The 21,952-nt window shown below is 40.1% G+C and overlaps 1 protein-coding gene across 2 annotated transcripts in view; it reads left to right on the top strand.

The window, feature by feature from the left end:
- The window catches only part of fam204a (family with sequence similarity 204 member A), a 58,054-nt gene that overhangs the window by 27,096 nt on the left and 9,006 nt on the right, over positions 1-21,952 (top strand). The window lies entirely within an intron of this gene.

Below are 21,952 nucleotides of genomic sequence, written 5' to 3'. Positions count from 1 at the left end.
AACCCTTTTCATTACATTCTACTTCCACTTCACCTTGCCGCATGGTCTGCTTTTCAACATTCAGATTATTTGAAGTTGACTGTCCCCTCCCCAATGGTGACCTTACCTCGTAGCTTTCTCATTTCAATCAGGCAGAGGAGGATTGTGAAAATTATCCCAGGGTTGAGAGGGTTAACATATGAGGAGCTTTTGATGGCTCTGGGTCTGTACTCACTCAAGTTCAGAAGGATGCAGGCATTTCAAGACCAACTCGGCAGTCTGCTGCCTGCTCTCTGTTGCTGTGGGCCCCTAAACCAACCCTACCCTGAAACCCCATGCCTAACCCTAACCAGAACCCCAACCGTAGCCCTCACCCTAACCCTATCCCAAATCCCACACCTAACCCAACCCTAAGGTGTGAATATAAGGTCACCCACTATACAGGCAATAAACTTACTCAGGACATATCAAAGTGCCCAAGAAGTAACGGAAAGGAAATAAGGCTCTGACCCCACTAAGAGCAGGAAACAGGCACAGGGTAATGAAAGCAGGGCCAACCAAAAGTGGCAGTTTATAGTGACACAGAACTTCTGAGAGAGGGATAATTATCCTGCTGCCCGCATATTGACAAAATAACCTGAACCCTAAACTTGTGACTTTAGGTCTACAAGATTGTGAGGGCAATCACAGAGCACGATGATTTAAGACTAGGTCTACCAGATTGAGAGCAATCTATGGATTTGTCCTCAGTTTGAACAGTCTGAAGCCGATAGACCAGGGGTCTCAAGCTTGCGGCCCGCGGGCCAACTGCGGCCCTCGGGACGATAGTTTGTGGCCCCGCCTTAATATGAAAGTTTCATGTTAGTGCGGCCCGCGAGTTTGATATGATTGGCACTTTTCAGTGTTGTGTGCGGAGCTGAACGAACCTACCAATCACGGTGGGGTATATTGCTCTCGGGGACGGGACATCGGCTGGGCTTATTGCGAATATAAGCATATTTGTGTGCATTTTCTATTTGTCATTATATGCACGCGGCGCATGCGCAATTTCCGTGGCCGCTCCCGCTTCACGCGCTTCGGCGTCCAGTCTGAACCCGGAAGTTGTTGCTCAGCCGGACAGAAAATGAAGCGGAAAAGACGCATCGGCTAAACACTGAAACTTCAATGCAAAATGTTTCAGTGTATACTCAGTCGCTTTTGATGAGACCACATACATCACCGACACTGCCCAGCTCGCAATCTATGTTTGTGGTGTTGATGACAATTTTGAAGTCACAGAGGAGTTGCTCACAGTGATTCCAATGCATGGCCAGACCACCTCTCAGGAGATATTTTACCAGCTGTGTGATGCCATTGAGAATGCCTGTTTGCCATGGAAGAGGTTTGTTGGAATAACAACCGATGGAGCGCCATCAATGACAGGGAGGAAAAATGGACTGGTGGCACTTGTTAAAAAAAAAACTGGAAGAGGAGAGTGTGGAGGAGGCCATTGCTCTGCACTGCATTATCCATCAGCAGGTTCTTTGCAGCAAATGCCTGAAGTTTGACAATGTGATATCTGTCGTTGTGAAATGCATCAACCAAATCAGATCCAGGACCTTAAAGCACAGAAGTTTCCGTGGTTTTTTTAGAGGAAATGGAGTCAGATTATGGGGATGCGCTCTACTTCACCGAGGTACGTTGGCTCAGCAGGGGAAACATGTTGAAGAGGTTTTTTGAGTTGAGAGTGGAAGTGAAAGCCTTCATGGAGAAAGATGGGGTTGCTGTTCCCGTGCTAAGTGATCCCAAATGGCTCATGAACTTAGCTTTTCTTGTTGATATTACACATGAGCTTAATGTACTGAACAAGAAGTTACAAGGTCAGGGGCAACTTGTCAGTGCTGCCTATGACAACGTGAGAGCATTCTCTGCGAAACTTATGTTATGGAAAGCCCAGCTTTCTCAGACAAACCTTTGCCATTTCCCGGCATGCAAGGCACTCATGGATTCAGGCACACCATTCAGTGGTGAGAAGTATGTGGATGTCATTTTGAAGCTACAGGAGGAATTTGATCACGGATTTGCAGACTTCAAGATGCACAGAGCCACATTTCAAATTTTTGCGGACCCCTTCTCCTTTGATGTGCAAGATGCCCCTCCTGTGCTTCAAATGGAGTTCATTGACCTGCAGTGCAACTCTGAACTCAAAACCAAGTTCAGGGAGGTGAGTGGAAAAGCAGACAAGCTTGGGCAATTTTTGAGAGAATTGCCCCCCAGCTTCCATGAGCTTTCCCTGTGTCTTTTTGGGAGCACATACTTGTGCGAAAAGCTCTTCTCTACCTTGAACTTCAATAAGTCCAAGTACAGGTCCAGACTTACTGACGAGCATCTTCAAGCCCTACTGAGGGTCTCAACTGCCTCCTCCCTTAAGCCAAATGTGGCTCGGCTATGCGAGAGGAAGCGCTGCCAGATCTCTAGCAGTAAGAAGTAGGCAGAAGAAGACATGTTCATAACAGTTTATGTTCAATGTTCCATTCATGTTCAGAAAGTTAAAGGTTAAAGAACTGTTAATACAGACATTTGAATCTGAATAATAATAATTACATTTCTCCAGTCAGCAACTATATGTGGTTTCTTCAGTCTTCTATGTCTGCTGTATTATTATTATTTTCATTATTATTATTTTCATTTTATTTATTTATTACTGATTGATTTTATTTTTTTTCTTATGAATTGTTAATTTATTTATTTTTTCATCTTATTTTGTGTTTAAAAAATAAAAATAAAGACATTTGATAACATTGGAATGTTTTTGTAAGAGCTTTTCTTGTGGAAAACCTGATGCAGCCCAGCCTCACCCAGACTCTACCTCCAGCGGCCCCTGGGTAAATTGAGTTTGAGACCCCTGCGATAGACAATAGGTGCTAGAGTAGGCCATTCAGCCCATTGAGCCAGCACCACCATTCATTTAGATCATGGCTGATCTTCCACTATCAGAACTCTGTCCCTGCCTTCTCCCCATAACCCTTAATTCCCCTGTCCACAAGAACCTTATCTAATTCGCTCTTGAACTTATCCAGAGAAACCAACTCTACCCTCCTCTGTGGCAAAGTATTCCACAGACCAACAACTCTTTGGGTTAAAAAAAAATTCTCTGTCCTGATGGGCCTTCCCTGTATTCTTAAACTATGGCCTCTAATCCTAGTTTCCTCCAACATCGGGAACATGTAATCAGTTTCTATCGTGTCCAATCCCTTAATAATCTTGTATACCTCAGTCATATCTCCCCTCATCCTTCTAAATTCCAACGTATACAACCCCAGGTTATCCAACCTTTTGGCATACATCATTCCCTCCATCCCAGGAACTAACCTTGTGAATCTATGCTGCACACCCTCAATAGCGAGAATGTCCTTCCTCAAATTAGGAGACCAGAACTGGACACAATACTCCAGGGCCCTATACAACTGCAGGACATCTTTACTTCTATACTGTATTCCGCACTGCCCCGCTCCCCCATCGACAGCCCGCCACCAGCCCCCAACGATAGGGAGTGGTGATTAGAAAGGGATTACTTTAAGGTAGTATGTGAATGGAAAGGAAAAGTTTAAAATCCACTTCTTTCGATCAATATTTGCAGTAGATTTTACCATGCTCTTTTATTGTGTGCATATCTTTCATTAAATTGTCCATGTATTTTCCCACGCTCTTTCATAAATTGTGCACGTGTGTACTTTAGCTCTCACTATTTTCCCAAACTCTTCTATGAATTATGTGTTAATAAACGTAATGTTTGACAGCAAATCCTTGTGTCCAGACTCGTCCCTCTTGGACCTGACACTTTCTCAACACAACATTGATCAGTGCGGGACCGACTGCAATAACTGTCAGTGTTACTCACCATTATCACCCTAATTTCAACTGGGCATATAAAACTGGAGGAAAATTTTTGAGCCATTTTTTGAGAAAAACAAGTGAGTCTGGCATGCCGTCAAATACTTGACATTAGATGCAGACGCCGACGCTGTTGAGTTACACATCCCCCCCCCCCCCCCCCCCATTTTTATTCACAGAATGACGGTATGCTATATAAAAAGGTGGACTGATATGGAAAATTGCAGGTTTTGGTCATTCCAATACCGGCATATTGGAGGCCCTTCATGAGGGAAAAATCACGCAAATGTTGTGTGAAAAGCATGTAAGAGAAACCTATCATGAACAGAAACTGAATGGGAGTACTGTATTTCCTCAAAGGTGGTCATTTAAAGAGTCCATCTGTATCACATAATTCAGAGCGATTTTGATGAAATGTGGAGTTTAGCAGCATGCATACTTACTGATAGTCCATTTCAATCAACTGAAACTGCCCAGTGCTTTCTCCACAAGTGCGATTAAGTAGCTGAGAGACATGCATTGAAATTAATAGTGATTATGTTGAATGAAGTACTGCATTGTTTAAACACTGTTGGTAAGTGATTGTTAAAATAGCTCAATAGCACTGTAATAAATATTATATCTGATAGAAAAGATATAGATTATGGTCCAGTTTTCCAAGGTAGTGACTGAAGAGTTGCTAACCTTTTGGAGTCATCTGCAGCAGGCCCTGCACACTTGTTTTAAGAACAGAAAGTGCTATTGGCCTGAAGCAATCTCTTCATCTGAGATCCTTGCTTGGCTAAAACTCAAACTTCACATTTGATTTGTAGGTTCAGATAACTCTTGTTTTTTCAAAGGTGCCATAATGTCTGTGAGTGCTCGAGCCCAAGGCAACAATTTAATTACAATAAAGCATATTATTTGACCTCATTTAAGAACCTGCCAAAATAAATTTACAGATTTTAAGTAATTTAGAGGAATTAAGTTATTGGATAATAGCAAACCTTTCTCACATCAAGTCATAATTAGACATAAGCTGCATATTTTACCCTCTTACACCCAGTTTTAAATTGGTTGTGTGAAATTAATTGTGTGAAAATTATATGTAAAGACTTTTCAAAATGCTTGTGAATGCAATATCTGTGGACCTCTTGCAGGTAGCAAAAACTTCTCCCAAATACTTAGAGTGACACAGATTACAATAACAAAAGTAGTGTTTTGTAGTGGCTAAAATGCTTGTATGAAACTACAAAATTATATGTGTAAATTAGTTAATATCTGTCATTATTAATGAGCCAAAATCTAGCGCACAATAAATGTACCTTTAACCTCAATGACATAAAATTATTATATATATTGTAACTTCTCACGGTTGCTTTCATTCTATTCAACCATTATACAAATTTGGCCTAAAATACTGGGTTTATTTTAAGTTACTATATAACGATAATTAATGTCATTGAGGTTAGAGATACATTTATTGTGCGCTAGATTTTTGATCATTAATACCAATAGATGCAAATTAGATATTAACATTCCTACATATAATTTTGTAGTTTCATATGACCAATTTAACCACGGGGCCAGAGATATTACTGTGTCCAATGACTTTAAAGAAATTCTAGGATAACAAATCAAAGCTGCAAGAATGGTCTACAAAGATTTCCTCCTGGTTATTAAATTGTCTTTGTTGTAAAGTGCACATGCATCCATAAGAACGAGTGATGTCCATTGAGTTACTCTTCTATATACATCAGAGTAGGACATGGCAAAAAAAAATTTTAAATTAGAAATGAACACAGAAAATGTTAGAAATATTCCACAGTTCAGACAGCAAGTGGGGTCAGAATTCATGTACGTTTTCAGTACTGAAGAATGGAGAAAATAGTGTGGAAAGCATGAGCAACGCAAATGGTGGTGACATTGGCTGAAAAAGAATGCTGAAACTGTGAGATCCAAAAATATTTGCGATGCTGGAATACGAAATAATCATCTGTTTCTGTTACAAATGTAACAGGTCCTGCAGTTTGTTGTGGGCCTAGTCAGAAAATGAGAATACAATCCTCAAACTTGTCTTTGTGTGGAACTGCGTGCAAGGGGAAAGACAGGAGGCTGAGTGGGAAGGAGAGTTAAAGTGATAAGAAACTGGAAGTTCTGGGGCATAACTCTGGACTAAATGTAGGTATTTTGAAAAGTGGTAATTAAACTAGTCGAGTAGCCAGAAGGAGTAGTGGGAAGGGAAGATGTAAAAAAGCAAGTGTTGACATGTTGCAGTGGCAGTCCAAGGGGGAACTGTCTCCTTGGTGGAAGGGACAGGTGTTGTGAAAGAGGGAGTGGAAGTCCAAGGGGGAACTGACTCCTTGGTGGAAGGGACAGGTGTTTGTGAAAGAGGGAGTGGAAGTCCAAGGGGGAACTGTCTCCTTGGTGGAAGGGACAGGTGTTTGTGAAAGAGGGAGTGGAAGTCCAAGGGTGAACTGTCTGTAATGGTGAAAAGAGAGGATCGATGTTCACTGGTGGGGACTGCATGTTGAAGGTGGTGCAATCTTTTGAATGTCACTGTTTTTGAGGTAGAAGGTAAAGACAAAAGAAACCCTGTCCTCAATCTGGATAGGAAGTGAGGGGAGAAATTGAGAAAAGTAATTTTTTTAAAATTGGGTGCGATGTGAGCTGTTTGTTCACATTTTTCTGTTTTTACGTGTGACAATGGATCTTGAGATCATATGTTTGCAATCTGGTCAAAATGAATCAGCTTGATGAACAATATTTCAAAGAAATATAAAATAAGATGTATCTTGGTCATTTTCAACTTGACATTTAAGGAGATGATTCAGGTGCATATTAAATTGTTTTTTTTCTTGACTTGGACAGTTTCAAATTTTTAGTTTTGCAGCTTTTTTAAATTTTCAATTGTAATTGCAATCCTGGTGATAAATGTTTTGTTTTTATGTTATTATTTAATATTTTTGACTCAATGATAGTTTGAACCTTCTGAAAGTTGTGGTTTGAAATTAAATGGTGAAGTAATTTTGAAATAAACAGCCTTGCTTTAATCTTAAACCCTATCAATTTGCATAATAGTGCACTTTCAGTTTTGACTGGTTTTTGACAGGATGTTACAACAAAGAAGTTTGACGGGAATGATCCTGATGACCTCCTCCTTCAACGCTGCCTGAATTGCTGAGCATTTTCCAAACTTTCTGTACATCTCCAATATGCAGCATCCACCATATTTTCTTTTTTTATTTGAACTTATTCCTGGCCGACTATGGTGCAAGGACACGTAGTGCCATGGTCGCTTCACCTTGAAGGCTGACATCATCAATCAAAGGTCAACACAGCCACAAACCAAAATATGATTAGCAAAAGCAAGATGTACATAATCTCCAAATACATTTACTACCAGTTGGTATAATGACCATTCAGAGACAAGAACTGGAGTTTTGCTAAATTGCAGAGCTGTTTTGGTTCAATTTGCCATAAAATTTTGGCCAAAATTATGTCAAAGGCTATAGAAAATTTCAAGCATAAATTATATTTTGTATGCACTTGGGTAAACTTTAGTAGTATTTTATACACTGGACTGGCCATGCTTCCATTTTGGCATAATCCCATTGCAAAATTTTTGTGTCTTAAAGAGATCTCTTTAAACTTTCTCTTAAGGTGCAAGGACTCTTAAACTAGTTTTGAAAGCATTTCAATATCTTTTACGTTACAAATATAACTACCATATCATGGGAAGCTCTCGTCAAACTGCTGTTCCACGGTGCCAGGGGTGTGTTTAATTTTAGACTCGGTTTAGAGTTTGAACATTCTGCTTGTGGCCATATGGGTTCAGGTTTCCTCCCACATCCCAAAGGTACATGGTTGGTAGGTTAAATGGGGACTGTAAGTTGCTGCTTGTGTATAGATGAGTGATAGAATAAGGAGGACTTGCTGAGGATGTGGGCAGAATAATGAAAATAACTGAGAATGATGCAAGCGAGTGGTTGATGCTGGGCCAAAGTGTCTCTTTCAAACCTGTATCTCTCGATGACTCTGTGACTGACCTGCTATATCCATTTTTAAAACTAGTTATTCATTCTTTAAGATTTATTTATGTTTCTTGTTTACAGTTATTTTAATGTTATCATTTTCAAACGTATTAAGAAAACATTGTTTAAACTTCAAAGTTGTTACCTAGATTTCATATTTTGCATGCTAATAAGTATTTATTTTACCTTCAGCATAGAACTGGTTCTTCAGTCCAACTCATCCATGCCATTAAAACACAATGCTGGAGAAACTCAGAGGTCAAACTGTGTACTTTATAGAGTAGATATATAACTGACTTTTCGCTCTTCCTCAAGTATGAACAAAATGTCGGCAGGCATCAAAACGAAAAGGTAGGGGGAGAGGGGTGGGGGGTGGAGCACAGTCCCAAAGGTAGGAAGTAATAGGTGGAAAAGGGAGTGAGGACATACCAGCAAGCAAGGGGAGGAGGGATGGCTCAGTAAATAGAGAGGGAAGGGGTGGAGAGCTAAGGGAAAGAAGACAAGGGGAAAGGGAAGGGAGAGAGAATGAAGATTTGCTTAGCAGAACCGGAGAAGTTAATGTTGCTACTGATGTGGACGGACTGGAGGTGCTCAGCAAAAATGATCTCCCAGCTACGCCCCAGTCTCTCTGATGTAGAGAAAGCCACAAAGGGAGCACAGGGTGCAGTAGATGGCTCCCATGGATACACAAATGAATGTTGGTTCACTTGAAAGGTATGTTTGGGGCCCCGAATTGTGATGAGGAAGGAGGTGTGGGCAAAATGTGCTCTTCCTGCAGCCACAGGGGAAGGTGCCAAGAAGGCAAATGGTGGGGAGGGATGAGTGCACGAAGGAAGCCCTCCCTATGGAAGGCCGAAGGGAAGATGCATCTAGTAGAGGGATAATTTTGTAAGTGGTGGAAATTATGGAAGATAATGTGTTGGATGCGGAGGCTGGTGGGGTGGTAGGTAAGGACAAGGGGAATCCTGGTTTGTTACGTTTGGGGGCCAAGGCAAATGAGACGGAAACGTACGAGATGTGGACGATGGCTCATGTGGTGGAGGGGAAGCCACATTTGTTGAAGAAGGGAGACATTTCAGCTGATCTGGACTGGAAGACTTCATCTTGGGAACAGATGTAGCAGAGAGAGAGAAATTGCAAGAAAGGAATAGAATCCAACCTAGTTAGCATTTGGTCCATATACAGTACAACTCCAATTATCCAAAATGGTTGGGACTGGGCCTATGTAGGATAAACAGCTTTTTCAGACAACTGGTCATTTTTTAAAAGCAACCTAGTAGCAACAGCAAATCACTTGTATCAAAGTTTAAACAACAAACAACAAGGGAAGGCTTTGTAAGCCTTAAAATAATGTTTAACTCTCACAAAAAAATGCTGATCACTGAGACCTCCTAACCGCCGTCACCGATCCCTGACACATCCCCACCGCTGATGCTGATCTCCGGAGTGGCTTCTTAGGCCAGTGGAACTCTCACTGAAGAATCGGCGGGCTCCCGTCTCCCTGGTAACCAAGCTCCTGACGCAAGTCCTGACTCCGAACCCTCCCCTCGGCCTACTACTGCACACGCATGCCGGACTCCCTGGTGTGCATGTGCACTAGTAGGCCGAGGGGAGGGTTCGGAGTCAGTGTTGGGAGCTCTGATGTGCTAAAGAAGGAGGAGAGGAGGGAAGGGGAGTGGAGGGAACACCACTGAACCCGAGGTCCCACTTCTGCCCGGAGGCCACTTTCTTTGCTGATGCTGGGACAAGGGATTCTTCCGAACACTTGCGGCTGGGAGACAGTGGCACACAGTTTGAGAGGGAGAATTGGAGAGAAAAGTCAATAGGGGAAGGTAAAGAAGAAATGGAAAGAGAGAGGGAAGGGAGTTACTTGAAACAATTGTCGTTCTTATTTCATGTGGAGATCTTTTTTTTTCAATTCGACACTGAAAAAATGTTGGATAGATGAGGATTTCTGATTTGTTTTAGTTATTCTCATTTATCTGAAATCTAAAAAAAAATTTGGATAAATGAGGATTTTGGAGAATCCGATTTTGGATAATTGGAGCTGTACTGCTAAATGCTTCCTTTTTAGATATCTGTACAAATTTATTTGGAACATTGTAATTATAAAAATTTTGAGGGAACAGTGCAATTTTTGGTGAAATTTATGCACAGGTTACTGATAAATCAGAAACACTGGGCCAAGGTCCTTAAATTTTACTTTCTTTTAAAAATGCACTCAAACCAATGGTTCTCGTACTTTTATCTTTTCTAAAATAATTTAATAATATTATTTTGCCAGTAATTCTGAGAAAATTAATATTTAAAATTTAAATAAAAAGCTCAATACCAAACAAAAATTATCTGTATTAAATTTAGAGGCATTATCTTAAGAAGCTTCAGAAGCCCTGACTATTCCGCCAGTTTGTAAACTCTTATCCAGTGTAATAATAGGGTAAAATCAGATTTGATATTAAACTATATATATATTCAATCACACTTGGAATCAAATAAATATTTGAACATTATATATGTGTGTGCACATATATGAATTATGAATAGATGTATTGAGGCATATACAGTACATTTAGACTATCATGAGGTTAAATTGCATTGGGGTTGGGTTGAGGGTGGGTAGGAAGATATTCACCACTGCACATTCTTTTCTTGAAATCAGATTTATTGTCAGAATGATATATATATTATGATATTGGTAGTCCTTCAAATCGAAGAAGAGATGATGTGCATACGAAGGTGACTCTGCATTCCCAGTCTAGAAGCCCAGAGTCTAGCACAATGGGGCCATTGTTTGTGATAAATGTGGCTACTGCTTTGTGACCCTTTTCATGGTTTTCCTTCAGTTTTTGGCAGTGCCGTTCTTCAAAACTGGTGTGGGCTTCATAACACAATGGGTTCTGTCGGCAGCCGCTGCTTCTAGTTCTCTTGGCTGGATGTCACAGTAGTGTAGGGTTTCCTTCACAGTGTCTTAATAGCGCTTGTGTGGATGATCTTGAGGTCTCTTTCTGGTTTCCAGTTCACCATAGAACTGCTGGCAAGGCATACAGCGGTCGTCCATTCTGATGTTTTCCACCCACCACATCTGGGCGCTGATGATCAGGGACTCAATGCTGGTGAACTTCACACGATCCAAGACCTCCAGGTTGGAGACCCAGTCTGGCCAACAGATGTCAAGGATGGAACAGGACATGCATGTGAAATTTCTTCAGTTGTTTAATGTGACCTTGGTATAGAGTCCAGGTCTCACAACCATATAGGAGTGAAGGGATGACCACGGCTCTGTAGATTTTCAGCTTTGTGGAAATGCTGATGTTATGTTGATTGAGCACTCTGGTGCGCAGCCTCCCTAGAGCCTGGCTGGCCTTGCTGATGATGGAGTCAATTTCTTTGTCCAAGGATCCATCACTTGAGATGATGCTTGCCAAGTATTTGAAGCTGTTTACATTTGCCAGCTGGGTGTCGTCAACAGTGATTTTTGGTTCTATGGTGTTGGTGTTTGGCGTGGATTGATGAAATACTTCAGTCTTGATGTTCAGGCTGATGGTCAGGCCAAAGAGCATAGCAGCATCTGAGAATTTGTTCAGCTTTAACTTTCGATTACTGTCTTTGTGTGCCAAGAGTGCAGTCATTTGCAAAAAGGATTTCTTGAATGTAGAGGCACTTCATCCATGCATTCAAGTAGCGAAGGTCAAAGAGAGAGCCGTCTATCACTTCCTGATGTACACTCCCTCCTTCAGACCTTGGACAGTACATGACAACGTGCAAGTGAAGAACAGATTGAACAAGACTGGGGCTCGTACACAGCCCTGCTTCACCCCATTAGAAATGGCAAGTCCATCGTGGGGCAGCTTGATTTATTGTTAGAGAACATACATGACATCACATTCAACCGTGAGATTCTTTTTCATGCGGGCGCGGCAGTATTACCTGTAACTGGTAGGGCAAAAAAGATCTGTACACAGCGTATACATGTAAACAAATAAAGAACTGGAGATAAAGTCCAGCTTCTGAGTAGTTACAGTTTCAGTTGAAATTATAACTTCTTTCTAAGAGTTTTTTTTTCATTTTAAGTATTTGATCCTACAACTATTATTCACTTAACAAGATTTTGTTCTCTGAATATTTGGTTTTTTTTTCATTTAGTTTCTACTCAATTATTTAAATTATTTCTAAAGCCATTGTTTAGAGGGATTTTTGGAACATCACAAGTGTTATTGATGATGAGATGCTGCAGGAAGAAATAGAGTATAAGGATGCATCTCACACAAAGTTAATTTTGATGGTGAATAATTGTAATTAATCATAATAAGGTCTGATTTTATTGTCTAAAATATAAATGGTTAATATGGCTATAGGTACATTCTTTATTATTAATGTTGTTACACCAGAAATTTGCCAAGCCTGTTGTGCTTTTGCTTTGTCTGTACAAGCACAAAAAGATAATTCATACAGTGCAGCACTGATGCCCTGTGATGACAACACTCATTGTTGAAAGTAGACAATCCAAATCTAGCAATTTCAAACTATCAACAGCATGCGATGGGTGGCACGGTCAGTGTAGCAATTAACAATGCCACTTCAGAGCCTGTGACCCAGGTTCGAATCTAGCGCTATTTACAAGGAGTTTGTACGTTTTCCCCGGGTTTCCTCCCACCCTTCAAAAACGTACAGGGTTTGCAGATTAATTAGTGTATTTGGGGCACATGGGCTTGAGGGCCAATAGGCCTTGTTACCATACTCTATGTTTAAATTTAAAATAAATTGAAATTACAGCACGGGGCATATTTGCACCCCTTTAAGATAATCGAGAAAACATTGTGTTGGAAGTGTGGCCAATCCATGCACTCAGGTCAGATGAAATACGATTATGAGTTTCTGCTAACTATCCACTTGTGTCTTTCAAGAGGTCTCTGAAAAACTGGGTGGATTTGTAAGGTAGTTTTGACTTAGCCCCGCACTACATGTTTTTTTGTAGTCTATCCATGTGAGACCCCCACTATATTATATGATGCAAATCTTGTGCTGTGTCCTTAACACAAATGCTGTCTCAACTTTCCATTAATTATTAAGACAAGCTATCCATTGTTTTCTTGTATAATATAGGGGCAATACTATCGTTTTAGCTCTTGTCGAATTACAGTGGCATGCTCTTGTCAATTAAGGTCAGCGATTCACAAATAACTAATTTGATCAACTGATGGCTTTGGCTAAATATAACAGCAAATTAAAACATCCCAAGAATTAATTTGGAGAAGTCAGCTGATGAAGTTTGAATGCTATGGTGGTTGAAATTCACAGTGCATTTTTGTGGCATCAGTAGAAATGCAATGAACTTTTAGCAATGTACTTGCACATTGAAAATTGAGTAGTTATTTTCATTGAAAATGTTGCATGTTTATTGAAAATATTTGCTGTAATATTTATTTATCAACTCAAAAGTTGATGAAGCTGGTGCCATTTGTGCAGTCCTTGCATTTAACCTAAAAGTTGCTATTATGGTTGAACTTGGAAGATGGATTAGGTTACAATATATTATGCTCAACTAGTTCAGTTAAGTTCATAAAGCTAATCACTCGTTAAAAGTTTTATCACTCCTTACTGAATTGTTTAGTTAATGAACTCTCAGATAATTAGGCAAAAAATGTTAAGGATAATTTTCTAGAATGGTTTTTGATGATGAGGAACATTACCTCTTGTTTTTTTTTGGTTTTAAATTAGTGGAGCATGTTATTGAGCTTCAATTAATAGGCTAACAAAGTCAAGCAACAGAATTTGTTTTATTGTCTCCTTCTAATTGCCGAGGTAGGCAAAGCCTTTTTTTTGTGCTATTGATTTTTTGCAGTTTAATTAAGCAACATGTTTTCTCTTTTAAATTGCAGTCATTTTTTTCAGTAAATTGAAGCCCACAGCGAAATACATATATAATTTGTTTGTAATTAGGTATTAATTGATGGTAGTTGAAGCTTAGCACCCTCTGTTTCTTTCTTCCTGATTGCCATTTTATTACTAGTTAGTCATTAATTAATCTGTTTTTCTAATTAGCTTATAAAACTGTTGTTGTAAATGCAATTGAAGTTCAAAGCAAACTAATAAGCTTTTTCTCACTTGGAAGAGCTGAGATAAAGAACATGTGAAAACACGGGTATTGGCTATGTGTTTTTAGAGGGAGGGAGGAAAAAGAATATTTTAGATGTTTTTAGCATATAGACCCTGGAAATTGAAAATCTGCCATATTACCTAGAAGATGAAAGGCTAATTTACACTGAATTTCACTAATTTTGTTCAACCTATGAAATGAAGAGCTGTCACCTGCTCAATGTTGCATTGACAACTGCACCAGTGATCCATGAAATAAGCTGCTGCATGCTTTGTTCTGATAAGAATGAACAAATCTGCACAATGTACGGTTCCCAGAATCTAATTTTCATACTTGCATGAAGGCAAAAAAAAAAAATAAGCCGTTTGTAGGCTGATTAATCAGACATTGGAGTTTTGTCTCTTTGATCTGTTTGGTCTCCTAGGTAACTTGCATAGACATTAATGCAGAGTTCCAGTAAAGACAATCAAGGAAACCACAGACTGGACTGATAACATAATTTAACACAAATCACAGTAGAGTTGCCACTTCAAAATTATTTGTTTTAAAATCCAACCTGAATTATTAGCATTTTTCAGATTATTTCCCCCTATTCTCATTGATTTAACACTATTTTTTTTATTAAATTAAGAGGAATTTTGGGGTAAAATTTACTGTTCATTAGCTGGAGGTTATGCAGACGCTTTTACAAATCTTGCAAGTGGCTATATAGATGTATGCCTCAAGGGCCCAGCAAAAACCTTGTATTTCCAGCCAGCTAAAACCCTTATCTTCAATCCAAGAAAGTACCATTAATCTTTTTGAAAGACCTTTTATGGCTTTTAATATAACCCAAATTAGAACATTTTACACCCTTGGTTCCTGAAATACGGTGATAAAAAGCCTTTGGAGTTCAGTTCTTTTACTGCATGCTCAGACTCTGTACTCCCCACCCTCCATCCGCATCTAAGCTGCACCAGCGTTTAGATCTCCACAATGATGTGACACAATATTACCTTGACCATCAGCTTTACTCAGCCTGCATTGCAATTTCCACTGTTTACCAAAATTTCCATAATGCAGTGTCAAGGGTACGAATAATATTATATGTTATTATGACTGCTGGAAAATAAAATATTACTTAAATTGCGTTGTCAGGTATTAATGTCCTAATGCCTGCAAGATATTTCAAAATCAGTATTGGAATTGAAGAGTTCTAATATTTTAGTGATAAATTAATGATACCATTCAAAATCTCAAGTTAGTCTTTTAAAAATCTCTATGGACATTTTGGATAACTATTAATTTGATCATACCCACCCAAATTTGTGATCTAAGAGATTGAATGTTACAAGAAAGGTAACACTTCATTTACTGAATCATTTCTAATTTTTACAAATAAATCAGAACAGCTCCAAAGGGATGTTCAACTGAAATATATCCCTTGATTAAATGTGTTTCAAAAATATAAAGTGCAGAGAAAAATATTAGTTGTAAGGTCTATTGCTGAAATCAGTCAAAACTATTTGTCACTCCTGTTGATTGAAAATCAGTCTAAAATTGTAGAAGTCTAAATTGTGTACATGGTAGGTTTTGGAAGGGAAACACTTTGTTCAATCCCTACATTAACTGTAATAAAATTAAGGAAAAAAGCTCATTACGAACATTCCTTAATTCATGTACTGAATTAAAAGAGTACTACACTTAACTAAAAATAATCAGTATTCTAGATTGAGATGTAATTGGAAGGACTTTAATACTTTAAATCAAAAGTTCCTGCACTCAGTTGTTGAGGACCCCATTGTTGGATGCTATGTATGGTCTTGTTCTCATGTTAATATAGGTAAATAGATAACTATGCTTTGGTTGTTTAAATTTTGCTCTCTTATTTAAGTTTGAATTTCAAATAAAACATTGTAACTAGAGCTGCTTTCCAGTGTTATCTTCCTGGAAATCTGAGGAAAGTGGTTTCTGTAACTCTGGATCTGGATCGGGCAGATTTTTTCCAACTACATTTAACAGTGTTTGTGAATTGTACACACTATGAAACCACACTCTATCACCACTGGTGGTGCTGCAGTGTCTCCAATGGGGGAAATGTTTACTTGTGGCAAATTTGAGACACTATATTTGTTATTCCTGTCATTAGCATGCCCAAAAGCAAAATAAAATTTGCACTTTGAATGCGGATACTAGAATTATATATAAAATATACCTTTCTGTAATTTAAAATGCTTGTTATTAATTCATCATGCCATAGGTGCTCTGTGGTTAGTAAGGGATTACTTAAATTAGTATGTGAGTGGGAAAAATAGGTTGAGAAGCACTGGTTTAAACAGTGAATCTAAAAATTCAGTAAACTTGTTCACTGTGAATGAAAATATTATAACTGTCCAAGATTACAAGTAATCAGAAAGTATTGCACTTAGTTTGTGATGGGTGAATATGGTGGAGCACTCATTCCTGTGTTTCTTTTATAAAAAAAAGTTTACTTGATGAGTTCATTTTATTAGATCTTAAATACAATTGGCATTAGTCAAAGAAAAAAATGTATAATATGCTGAAATATGAATGTAGCTGATAGTTTTTGACAAAATCTTCTATGTCACATGCAATTATATCTGTCAGTTCAGCTCATACAGGTGGAGCTAGACCAGTTGTTTTCTATTACCAAATCTTAATTGAGGGTCATAGTCTTTTGTTTACCAGAGTAGGGAAGTCTAATACTAGAGGACATAATTTTAAGATGCGAGGGGATCGATTTAAAATGGACCTCAGGGATATCATTTTCACACAGAGGATGGTGGGTATATGGAATAAGTTGGTAGAAGAAGGTGAAATAGCAACATTTAAAGGACAATTTGACAGGTACATGGATGAAATAATACAGTTGCATTTCTGTTCCAATATTGCACTCGGTGATCCCAATGGGGCTCGCAGAAACCAAATAGATTGAGTGACTGCTTTACAGGACCCCTCCCCATTTAATCTGCGTAGATGACCCTGAATTTTGTATGGATGTCGTGTTGTGAATTCACACATGCTTCTGTATTGGAGTTACCAATGGTGACAGATTGTTTCTACTATCCTTCATCACACAAATGAAATAATATCATTCCTGCACTAAGACCAAATTCTTGAGTCTTCACTGTGGACATTGATCTCTGTCTGACTACCTCCACCAATCAGTGCCCCATTTCAGCACCAGTTCAACCAGTGTGAACAGGATAGGGGGTATGCAGGACGTCCCCACTGGAGGATAGGCGCCCCTTTGCTCTGTGATGCCAGGTCGTGAATGTGAAAGGGTGCAGTGAACCAGTTAACATTGGTCCAATGTGAATAGCTCTTACAGAATTTTAAAATGGTTAATTAAACCGCCAGTTTAGCGGTTCTCCAATGTGAAAGGAGCTATTCACAAAGATGCACCACTTGACTTTGTATTAGGGTTGTAGAATCTGCTGGGTTAACTTGCCTGGATGGCACATAAAACAATGAATCAATTCAATTTTATTACCCCAGTTACATCATACAAAGTCTGTTGTGAAGTAGGGACACAGTGATCAGGTCATAAAGCAACATTTTATTGACAGATACAATGAATGATGGGATAGCTGCATGTTTCTTTGGCAGGTTTGAGCAGTGAGCTCCACTGAGCGGAGTCTTGGGCAACTTAACTTCAAAAACGAATTAAACAAATTGTTTTAGAAGGAACTTATTTAAACATTCAGGATATTTTAACTTATAGTGTTTTTCAATTTTGGAAAGTATGGTCCAAAGATGTAAACATTTCTGCCCCAATCCTCTAATGTTTAAAAACTCTCCACTGATGAGTTTGCTCCTATACTTTCCTGGTGTATTCTCTGATAATTTTGTTGGTATGAACAATATTCCTTCATGAGCATAAATCATTAGTTCTTAAATCATAATTGAAGGATGGATATCCATGCAACTTCCTGCTTTGATAAACTTTTATTCAGACCTGTACCTTTGGGGAGGAAGAAGCAAATTGCTTTCCCATGGGAGGAAGGTGAAAAAAAAAATTATCCGGGAAGGGTCCTGGAAAATCTTCATCTTTTAAATTATTCAATTGAGTGCTTCCAGCAGCCCCTTCAGTAACCTCCTTCAATAACATGATTCTGCTACTCATTTATGGGTCTGGATGTTCATCAACAACAATATGATGTTGGTTACTGGATAACTGGAATCAGAATTTATTGTCATTGACAGGTCATGAAATTTGTTGTTTTGCGGCTGCATTGCAGTGCAAATATTGCTATAAATTATATTTCAAAATAAATAAATTAGTGCAAAAATAAGAGAAAGTGAGATAGTGCCTGTGGTTCATTGTTCAGAAATCTGATGGGAGAGGAGAAGCTGTCCTTATGACACTGGGTGTTCCTTCCTGACAGTAGCAGTGTGAAGAGGGCACGACCTGGGTGTTGAGGGTTCTTGTGGATAGAGGCTGCTTTCTTAATACACTGCCTCTATTTGATGTCCTCGATGGTGTGGAGATTGATGCCCAGGGGCGCAGTGCAGCTGGAGCTTACTGGAACACCACTCCGGCACCTTATCGGGCAGCGACAGTGAATAAAATGACCCCCCCTTCTCCCCCCCACCCCAGCTGAGCAATATTCTCTATTCTGGACATACCTGTTTTTTTCCACGTGCAGTCGCCCTATTTCGTAGTCCTATTCGCCAAGGCAAATAGCGCCTTTGCAAGACTACACAAAAGAGTCTGGAAAAACAACCAACTGAAAAACCTCACAAAGATAAGCGTATACAGAGCTGTTGTCATACCCACACTCCTGTTCGGCTCCGAATCATGGGTCCTCTACCGGCATCACCTACGGTTCCTAGAACACTTCCACTAGCGTTGTCTCCGCTACATCCTCAACATTCATTGGAGCGACTTCATCCCTAACATCGAAGTACTCGACGAGATGGCAGATACCAACAGCATCGAATCCACGCTGCTGAAGATCCAACTGCGCTGGGTAGGTCACGTCTCCAGAATGGAGGACCATCGCCTTCCCAAGATCGTGTTCTGTGGCGAGCTCTCCACTGGCCACCGAGACAGAGGTGCACCAAAGAAGAGGTACAAGGACTGCCTAAAGAAATCTCTTGGAGCCTGCCACATTGACCACCGCCAGTAGGCTGATATCGCCTCAAACTGTGCATCTTGGCGCCTCACAGTTTGGCGGGCAGCAACCTCCTTTGAAGAAGACCGCAGAACCCACCTCACTGACAAAAGACAAAGGAGGAAAAACCCAACACCCAACCCCAACCAACCAATTTTCCCTTGCAACCGCTGCAACCGTGTCTGCCTGTCCCGCATCGGACTTGTCAGCCACAAACGAGCCTGCAGCTGACGTGGACATTACCCCTCCATAAATCTTCGTCCGCGAAGCCAAGCCAAAGAAGAAAAAAAGAAAGAAGATACAACGCCAAATACAACGTCAGCCACCAAGGCCACATTTCGCTCGAGCTCCTTGTCACCGTTTCTGGAGCACTCTGGCACCTAAAAATATTTGCTCTGTACCCCTGCTGATGCCCTGTGATGGCACTGGCCGAGTTCACAACGCTAACTAATGGTGTATCGTGGCACTGGGGATAACTCCCATGCTCTTCACTGTAAAGGTGCCACAGAATCTTTTAATTTTACTTATGAATGGAGACGGGGTGTTGTTTTAATAATTGCCGAAAGATGACTCTGGCGTGTCGTCCTTGGGTGTTGTGCACATTTCTGAACTGATCATGTCGTTCAGAGTTAGGAGTTCTATTAATTGAGCCATGGGCTGACACCATGTAAATATGTGCCAATTATAAACAGTTTGGACTTGTATAATGCCTTTTGAAGTCAAACATCTGAAGATCACAGATAATTAGACAGCTGAGGGAAAGAAACAGATACAAGTTAGAGGAGTCAAAAGCTTATTCAACATTCAGTTTTAAGGAAGAATTTCAGGAAAGCGACAGACTGATGAAATGAAATCCAGACAATAGAGGATTGACATATTTGGAGGAGTTATAAAGCTCGCATGGATAGGGAGAGGCAATTTCATAGTTGCATCATTGATAGTTGTAAGTTGTGTAACTAGATTTGTACATGTAATTAAGTTTCACTAAGTATTCAAAGTCAGGTGTAAAGATGCTAATTGATTCCCAGCAGAAGATAAATTACATATATACTCATATAATCGTCAATACCATGTAATAGTTGACCCACCACTCCCCACCAAAAGTCAACCCCTTTTTTTGGCTACGACCACCCGTCCCTCTGAGCTCCCAACACCCTGACAGCAGTCCCTCACCTGGCCAGCCGAACTCCCGACCATGGATCCTCACCCTGGCCGCCCACCCATCCTAACTCCCGAACACGGAATCTTTCCCCAACCTAATGTCCATCCGAACTTCTGATACCCCGGCCATCCGAGCTCCTGACACCTGAACGACGCAGGTACTTCAGGAGGTCAAACATTTGGCCTTTGTTAAAAGTCTTAAGACCTGGTCCAAAGATTACACAAGTATATACACAGTTACTGAAAGTTAGTTTTTGGCACGGTGCAGCCAGCTGGAGACAGCTGATGAGAGAAACTGAGTAATCCATCACGTGCCAGTGGGTGACAGTGCATGCATGTCTGGGGTCATGCTGGAAGACAGGAAAGTAGTGAAAATCTAAAATGTCAATTGTTGATTAAAAAATAAAAGCAATGGCTCTTGCGAAACAATTTAGGGGTCTGGAAGAATTAATTGCCAAAAGAAAAGATGATGACTTTTAATAGCTTGGTTGAAAAATGCACAAGCCAAGTTTAAGTCTGATGTTTTTTTTTTTGGCTTAAGCAAAGAGCATTTGGAGCAATGCAATTGGGCTTCAGTCGTGGCTGAGATGGGTTTATAAACCTCGCTGGTTCCTCCTAAATATGTGTAAGTGCATGTCTCATAGCTGATCTTAAGTGAAGCAGGACCCTTTAAATGTGCTGCTGCAAGGTGCAGAGTACTGAAGCAATCCGAGCCAGTGTCTCTGAGAGGACAAAAGTTCTGTGTTTGTTTCAGATGTTGACATATTAAAGCAAGTTGACGATGTCATGGCACAGTGGTGCAGCCAATCAGAGCTGCATCTTGTGCAACTTGATGAGGAAGGAAAGCAGGTATGACCAGCTTGAAATGTTAGGACAGCATCCCCAGCAAGGGCTGGAACATAATCTTCTGAAAATGTAAGACTGTATGCCATTCATATACGCAGCCTGGGACAAATCTTGTGGTTTTAAAAAAATGTTTCACTGTTTGCATTCATAGCTTTCAAGTTATTGCGGTTTAAAGCTGACCTCTCTTGTCTGAGTGGATTTTGCACATTCTGACCATCTGGGGTTCCTCTAGGACAGTGGTTCTCAGTGCCATATGTGCTCTGTGGTTAGTAAGCGATTACTTATTAGTGAGTGGGGGGATAAAAAAGAGATTGAGAACCAGTGCCCTAAGTGTCCATTAGCCTTCCATGTCCTACATATGCCAGGGTTGGTCACCTATCTTCATAGAGGAACGTGTAGAGAATAGATTACAGAGAAAATTTGCAGGTAGTGGGATAGCTTTGTGAGGAGTGTGGTCTGAATGACCTCATTCTTGTGTCATGAGGAAAAAGGAAGAAATACCCTTTGTGCTGTAGATCTGTGGAAAGCATCGTTACCACACAGACTGAAGCAGTTTTCTGAGACGGTGCCAAAAGCCCCAAAATCACCTTCCCCTAAACCACATCCCTGACCACCACTTCAGACCTTGCCAATATACTCCCATCTCCAGAACAAATTTAAAAAAGGAGAGACTAGATTACTTGTGGCAAATTAGAAAGAAGGTAAAATAACATGAGCTAAGTTAAATAATGTCAAGGCAAAGATGAGGAAGGAAAGCAGTCAGGAGGCATGACCAGCTTGAAATGTTAGGACAGCATCCCCAGCAAGGGGAAAATGTAAGACTGTATGCCATTCATATACGCAGCCTGGGACAAATCTTGTGGTTT

This window comes from Narcine bancroftii, chromosome 10 (genome assembly GCF_036971445.1).
Source record: "Narcine bancroftii isolate sNarBan1 chromosome 10, sNarBan1.hap1, whole genome shotgun sequence".
Lineage (NCBI taxonomy): Eukaryota > Metazoa > Chordata > Chondrichthyes > Torpediniformes > Narcinidae > Narcine > Narcine bancroftii.
This window is presented reverse-complemented; position numbering and strand designations above follow the sequence as displayed.